Below are 7,892 nucleotides of genomic sequence, written 5' to 3'. Positions count from 1 at the left end.
TTTTGTGAATGGAGCTTCGAGCAAGGAGATCGAAAATGGCAGCAAGATGAGCTTGGGCTCGGGTTTGAGCTGGCTAGTGATGTTTGTGGGAGGAAGAAGGAGTATGTGGTAGCTGGAATAAGTGGAGGGGAGCCATCGTGGGCCCACGAGGCAGGGGGCGCGCCTAGGGGGGTAGGGCGCGCCCTCCACCCTCGTGGCTAGGTGCTTGCTCCCCCTGCTGTGTTTCCAGTGCCAGATATTCTCAAATATTCCAGAAAAAAAATCATATTTAAATTTCAGGGCATTTGGAGAACTTTTATTTTTGGGGTATTTTTATTGCATGGATAATTCAGAAAACAGACAGAAATTACTATTTTTGCTTTATTTAATATAAATAACAGAAAGTAAAAAGAGGATATAGAGAGTTGTGTTTTCAAAATTCATCCATCTCATGCTCATCAAAAGGAATCCACTAACAAGGTTGATCAGGTCTTGTTATCAAACTCATTCTGAATAACATGGAACCGGAGAATTTTCGAATAACACTAAGTTACCTCAACGGGGATATGCATGTCCCCAATAATAAGAATATCATATTTCTTCTTGACAGTAGGAAGAGGAAATTCAAAACCTCCAATAGTAATAGTTGAAATTTTTCCAATAGAATTGATACTATGGACTTGAGGTTATTTCCTCAGAAAGTGTACTGTATGCTCATTACCATTAACATGAAAAGTGACATTGCCTTTGGTGCAATCAATAACAGCCCCTGCAGTATTCAAAAAGGGTCTCCCAAGAATAGTAGACATACTATCGTCCTTGGGAATATCAAGAATAACAAAGTCCGTTAAAATAGTAACGTTTGCAGCCACAACAGGCACATCCTCACAAATACCGACAGGTATAGCAGTTGATTTGTCAGCCATTTGCAAAGATATTTCAGTAGGTGTAAACTTATTCAAATCAAGTGTATGATATAAAGAGAGAGGTATAACACTAACACCGGCTCCAAGATCACATAAAGCAGTTTTAACATAGTTTCTTTCAATGGAGCATGGTATAGTTGGTACTCCGGGATCTCCTAGTTTCTTAGGTATTCCACCCTTAAAAGTATAATTAGCAAGCATGGTGGAAATTTAAGCTTTCGATATCTTTCTTTTATTAGTAACAATATCTTTCATGTACTTAGCATAAGGATTCATTTTAAGCATATCAGTCAAACGCATACGCAAGAAGATAGGCCTAATCATTTCAGCAAAGCGCTCAAAATCCTCATCATCCTTTTTCTTGGATGGTTTAGGAGGAAAAGGCATGGGTTTCTGAACCCATGGTTCTCTTTCTTTAACATGCTTCCTAGCAACAAAGTCTCTCTTATCATAACGTTGATTCTTTGATTGTGGGTTATCAAGATCAACAACAGGTACAATCTCTACTTCATTGTCATTAATAGGTTGAGCATCAACATGAACATCATTATTAACATTATCACTGGGTTCATGCTCATTACCAGATTGTGTTTCAGCATCAGAAATAGAGATATCATTGGGATTGTCAGCTGTGTCAATAACAGGTTCACTAGAAGCATGCAAAGTCCTATCATTTTTCTTTTTCTTCCTCTTAAAAGGACTAGGTGCATCAACATTATTTCTCTAATAATCTTGCTCAATTCTCTTAGGATGGCCCTCAGGATACAAAGGTTCCTGAGTCATTTGACCACCTCTAGTCATAACTCTAACAACATTATCATTTTTCTTACTATTTAATTCATTGAGCAAATCATTCTGAGCTTTAAGTACTTGTTCTACTTGAGTGGTAACCATAGAAGCATGTTTACTGATAAGTTTTAGTTCACCTTTAACATTAGCCATATAATCACTCAAGTGTTCAATCATATAAGCATTATGTTTCATTTGTCTACCAACATAAGCATTAAAATCTTCTTGCTTAACCATAAAGTTATCAAACTCATGTAAGCATTGGCTAGCAAACTTAGTAGGAGGGATTTCAGCCTTATCATGTCTATAGAGAGAATTTTCCTTTACTACCTGGGTCGGGTTATCAAGACCATGTATTTCTTCAACATGCGGTAAATTAAGACCATGTATTTCTTCAACATGCGGTAAATTTTTAACATCTTCAGCTTTAATACCTTTTTCTTTCATAGATTTCTTTGCCTCTTGCATATCTTCAGGACTGAGAAATAGAATACCCCTTTTCTTCGGAGTTGGCTCAGGAGTTGGTTCAGGAATTAGATAAGGGATTAGATCAGGAAGGGTCCAATTATTTTCATTACTCAACATATTATTCAATAGAATTTCAGCTTCATCAACAGTTCTTTCCCTGAAAATACAACCAACACAACTATCCAGGTGGTCTCTGGAAGCATCAGTTAGTCCATTATAAAAGATATCAAGTATCACTACAAAAAAATACACTTCCGTGATGATACGTGTTTGTCACAGTAGGTCGCATTTTTTGTCATGCATGTACATCCATGACGATTTTATGACAGAATCAAGATAGCCATACCTGTGTTGTCGTAGAAGTGTTCCATGACATTACCAAAATTATCATCACGGAAGTGTCCACTTCCATGAAGATAAATCGCGCATCACAGAAGTGCTTTCGGCAAGGGTGACCGACACGTGGCATCCACCGTAACGGAACGCCGTTAAGCTATCGGGTCGGGTTTTGGATCCGATAACCCGTTAACAGCCCCGACCAATGGGGATTTTCCATGTGTAAAATCATCATTGGCTGGAGGAAACACGTGTCGGCTCACTGTTGGGACATATGTCATCCGCTCATTGGACCGAAGGCGCCTATGATATGGAGACACGTGGCACGGCCCAACAAAGGCCCATTCCTGTGAAAAGGCCTGCTCGTTTGACTTGGTCAAAAGGTGGTGGGCCGGCCCACGGAAAGCCTGTTAACGGCCTGTTCGCGTATAGCCCATTTACAGCCTGCTAACCCAGGGCCCGTTAAGCCCTATCCGAATTAGGCTCAGTAGCGTCATCTGGGTCGTCCAATACGATTTAGCCTGTTTTAACTTCTGGCCCATGTGTGGCCCATGACTTCTTTCGGCCCATATGAGGACCTTTGTAACTCTTGGCCCATTAACGGCCCGTGGTGAAACTGGCCCGTAATGAATAGTGTATCACTTTATACCCATTAATGGCCCGTTATTCCATTGGGCCGTTTCCACCCCAAGTTATCTTTCGGCCTTCTCAGGCCCCATTGATTCTTGGGCTCATTTGAAGCATTCGGTTACATACGGCCCGTTACTGTCATTTTCTGCTTGTGGGCCAAATTCAGCCCATCGTTACAGTCGGCCCGTTTGCGGACCGTTAATACGTTGGGCCATTTTCATGTAAAAAAACCCGTTGGGCTGTTTTCATAGAGTTATCAAATACGGCCTATTAACGACCCGTTATGGTCCACGAATAGTACGGCCCATGATTGGCGAAATGATGATACGCCCCGTAGAAGGCCCATGGATCCTACGGCCCGTATGAGGCCCATGGATAGTACGGCCCGTAGAAGGCCCATGGATCGTACGACCCGTAGAAGGCCCAAGGACCCTATGGCCCGTAGAAGGCCCATGGACCCTAAGGCCCGTATAGAAGGCCGATGGATCCTACGGCTGGATGAAGGCCCATGGATCATACGGCCTACAGGAGGCCCATGGTTACAACAGTCCGTGTGTTGCCATGATTATTTTGGCCTAGTTACCAAAAATAGGCTATTGTGGCCACTAGAAAAAAACAGAAAAAGAACTGCAGTGACTACAAGCAAACAACTAAACAATACAATAAGGAAATAAATAAGCAAGCAATTAACGCTAGCCTATTACCGCTATTACACATATTACATCCACTGGGCATCAAAGTTCGCCACCAATGCAAATATAGGGAACAAAGCAGCACATTACATACATTGGCCGTCAAAATTGGCCACCGGTGCAAATAAACGCGGCAGCAAAACAAGAGCATAACTAAAACAACTTCAGAAGAGCTCAAGAAACGTTATCCTGGGTATCCACCATGCTGGCAATAAGCTTAGCAAGCTGATTAGCTTTGTCCTGTTTGGCGCTAAAATCCTCCAACGCTTGCTGTTGCACCAGAAAGTACGCATCTGAATGCTCCAGGGACTTTCGCAGTCCTTCCGCTTCTTGTCGCAGCACAGCTGATCAATGTCTTTCAGCTTGTAGTTGAGACTCAAGAAACTGAACTGATTCAGACAGTGAGTTTGAATAGCTTGTGCAAGCGGTAGTGGCCAGTAACTCGATCACTAAACCAAGACAGGACTTTGGGGTTGTCTCGCTGTCTTCAAGATAGTCTTCCTGAGCGGTTTTATCAGCTTTGTTGGAGACCAACAAGGATGTGTCACTATCTTAAACCTTATCTGCATTACTTCCTTTACCATTGCTTAATAAGGCACTCTTCCCCAATATTCTGTCAGCATTCTAAAAGAAGAAACAAGTAGATACATAACAAGTTTAGCATGTACTTGTATATGAAACTCATTTCGGTGAACCAATTCATTAGTAAGGTGGACAGGATTAAACTACCAAGTCTTCTATTGCCAAGTACTAGTACATAATAAAAGCATCAAACAAACATATATCTATGTCCTATGGTCACTGCATTGTCTTGCCAAATCAAAATAGAGACACAGTTCAAATCATATCAGTTCAAGACAAAGTAGCAGTGAAAGAATACAAAGCGTGGGAAACTACACGACACAACAAGATTTCATATGGGTACCACGGGTCTACATGTACAACAACACTATTGGCTCTGTTGTGATGCTAGTAATGTGCATGATATGAAAGTCAATTGTATACACAATTGAAATTGAAATCAACAGAGCTATTGATAAGAGCAAACCTGTTAAAGAAACATGCGTGAACATACCTGCTGTGCCATTGGAGTTTCGATTGGATCCTTCAATTTAAAAATAAGTTTGTATGAGTAAATACAGTGATACAAGACAAAGCAATCATAGTTAAAAAAGGCGCGCCTAAGGGCATCTCCAGCCGTTGGCCCCCCAGGGGGCGCCTAAAATTGCCGCCTAGGGGTGAGCCGGCGCAAAAATTGGGCCTGGGGGCGAGTTGGTCCCCAGCCGCCGGCCCTAGGGACGCCCCCAGGCACGTTTTAAAATAAAAGAAGTTTGGCGAAGTTCGGCTTAAACACGATAAAATTCTGCCAAACACGATAAATTTCGGCCAAACATGATAAATTTCGGCACATTTCGGCGAAGTTCGCGGATTTTCATTACATAGCACATATACATAAACTAATCTAAAGGAAAAACTGGCTGAAGTCGCCGCCGTCGCCGCCATCATCGTCGTCGGCCTTCTCCTCCTTGACGTGGGCGCCCCTGCTGGACCCCTGCCCGGCGTCGCCATGGCGGACTGGTGGCGACGCATCATCGTCATCGTTGTCGCTGTCGCAGATGACGACGACTCCGCCTTCGTCGCGGCCGCGTCGACGCTCCGCGAAGCGAAGCAGGGCGGCGCGCTGGCGCTCCTTCGCCTTCTCCAGGAGCTCCTTCTCCATCGCTAAGGAGTCCCTACGCGCCCATTCTAGGGCCGCGTCATCGTCGTCGAGCTCCGTCGTCACCGGCGCGGCTGGCTCCTTCTTCATCGGCGCGAGCCCTGGCTCCATCTTCACCGGCGCGAGCCCCGGCTCCGTCTTTGGCTTGACGAAGCGCGGAGGAGGAGCCGACGAGTAGGCGCGCCAGCCGCCCTTGTTGATGACGATGCTGGCGCTGCGAGTGCGCCGGCCGAGCGGCGTCTCCGCCGCGGGCTCGGCCTTGACACCGAGCAGGGCCGGAGTGCCGGAGGAGTGCGATGAAGATCGGGAGGAGGAAGAAGAGGAGGAGGACCCGAACCTCCTTGGCGCCCATGGCCCGGCACGTCGGTGCTGCGCCGGGGCGGCCGCCCTTGCCGGGTACGCCAACGGCGGGTCGTTGCCGCCCTCGAGGTACGTCAGCACGCCCTCGAGTGTGCGGCCGGGGACGCCCCACCACAGGTGGCGCCCCTCGCTGTTTTGCCGGCCGCCGACCACCAGCGTGCCGTTGGTGGACGCCAAGCACGACTGCTGGCGGCGCTTGAAATACGCCGCCCAAGCCGCGTGGTTGTCGGCGGCGTACTGGGGGAGGGAGAGTTGGGCGTCGGTGAGGGAGGCGCGCACGACCTCGACTTCCTCGGCGAGGTACTTCGGCTTCGCCACGGCGTCGGGCAACGGGGGAATGGGCACTCCCCCGGCGCTGAGCCTCCACCCCATCGGCCCGGCGCGCATGTCCGACGGTGCCGGGATGTTCGCCTGGAACAGGAGCCAGGACTCCTGTTCGCGGAGCGAACGGCTGCCGAAGCCGTTGGCCGCCGCCTCGTCTCTGGGGTAGCGTTCCGCCATGGCGACGGGCTCGGGAGAGGTAGAGAGATAGAGGGAGGGGCTAGGCGGCGGCTCTCGGGAGAGATAGGGAGAGGGAGGAGCTAGGCGGCGGTGAGGGGCGGGGCTGGTGTGGCCACAGGCGAGTGCAGGCCACCGGCTATATAGCCGCGCCGCACTCGTGTGTACGCGTGCGAGGGAGGGGAGGCATCAGCGCGTCGTCCCGTGACGCGCCGCCCGTGAGGAATCAATGGCAAGGCTGACCGGCGGCAGCCTTGCCATTGATTCCCTGCGGGAACCGAGGCCGTTGGGGGAAGACGAGGCGCCGTGTCGCTGATGCGGCGGGCCCGCGGCTGTTTCATGCCAAAACAGTTCGCCCCGGCGCCCCCGGGCGCCCCCCAGCGCGCCGGGTTCGGCCTGGGTCCGCCGGCGCTGTTTTCGGCCCAGGCCGACGAAAATCGGGCTCCTGGGGGCGCGACTGGGCCATTTTTTTGGCGCCGGCGTGAAAAAATCATCTGGGGAGGCCTTCCTGGGGGTGCGGCTGGAGATGCCCTAAGCGAGCGCTTAAGCGCGCCTAGGCTCTAGGCGTTGGCAAAACGCATTGCGCATAACTACGCATAATCTGTGCATAACCGCGCATAAGCATGCGCTTTGGTCAGTAAAGCGCAAGGCGGTGGTAAAACGCACAATTAACGCCTGGCGCTTTTTTGAACTATGATAGCAATGGAATCTTAAATTAGAACAGTTGTTCTTCAGGTTTAAGCACTTGTTCTACATGAACAGAGTACAGTAAGACACAAGAATATAATACTTAAAAATAGAAAATGAGTTCATAGACCTTACCACATTCTTGGTTCGGGACCAGTACAGAACAAGGCGTTCCCAGTCATCGTCCAGTAAATGTGTCTCAGGAGAACATAAGGGAATTTGATGAGTTTGTTTGCCGGTGAAGTATGTTTTCTTCAGGTAATTCTGATACTGCAACCAAGCATTCTTGTAGATAGCAGAGGTATTAGCACAGGTTACCTCATCCTGAGTTTCCAAATTGGTCCTTCTCTATAGAGAAAAATGGGAAATTTTGTTGTATTATAACCATCATGGAGGTAGGATGTATGGGACAAAGCAAAGTCATTGCCATGAATAACATTACTTACACATAACTCCTGGACAAACACCTGCAACTGGCATTTTCCTTCATCTTCAGTATAATATTTCCAAGATGGGAAGATACACACATACGATTTACCAACATCAAATGTGATAGATGCTAAACTACGACTAGCCGGTTGTGCTTCCTCCACAGGAATAGGCGTACTAACTGGTGGAGTTGGGGTTCGCCGTGATAGTACTAGCCCTTTGGGCATAAGGATGGCAATGAGTCGGGTTTGGATCGGGTTGAACAATATCAAATCCATATCCATGAAGATAGTCTTTGCCCGCCCATGAAAAAATCCATGGGTGAAAAATTGTGTCCATGTCCAAATCCGATGGATATCCATACCCACTGGATATCCATTG

General features: G+C 47.6%; 1 pseudogene; it reads right to left on the bottom strand.

The window, feature by feature from the left end:
- Positions 1-524: 524 nt before the first annotated feature.
- LOC147971104 (uncharacterized) lies at positions 525-2,279 on the bottom strand (annotated as a pseudogene).
- Between the last annotated feature and the right edge of the window lie 5,613 nt (positions 2,280-7,892).

This window comes from Triticum urartu, chromosome 5A (genome assembly GCF_056163025.1).
Source record: "Triticum urartu cultivar PI428250 chromosome 5A, HENAU_Tu73, whole genome shotgun sequence".
Lineage (NCBI taxonomy): Eukaryota > Viridiplantae > Streptophyta > Magnoliopsida > Poales > Poaceae > Triticum > Triticum urartu.
The sequence above is the reverse complement of the archived record's forward strand: the minus strand, read 5'-3'. Positions and strand labels throughout refer to the sequence as shown.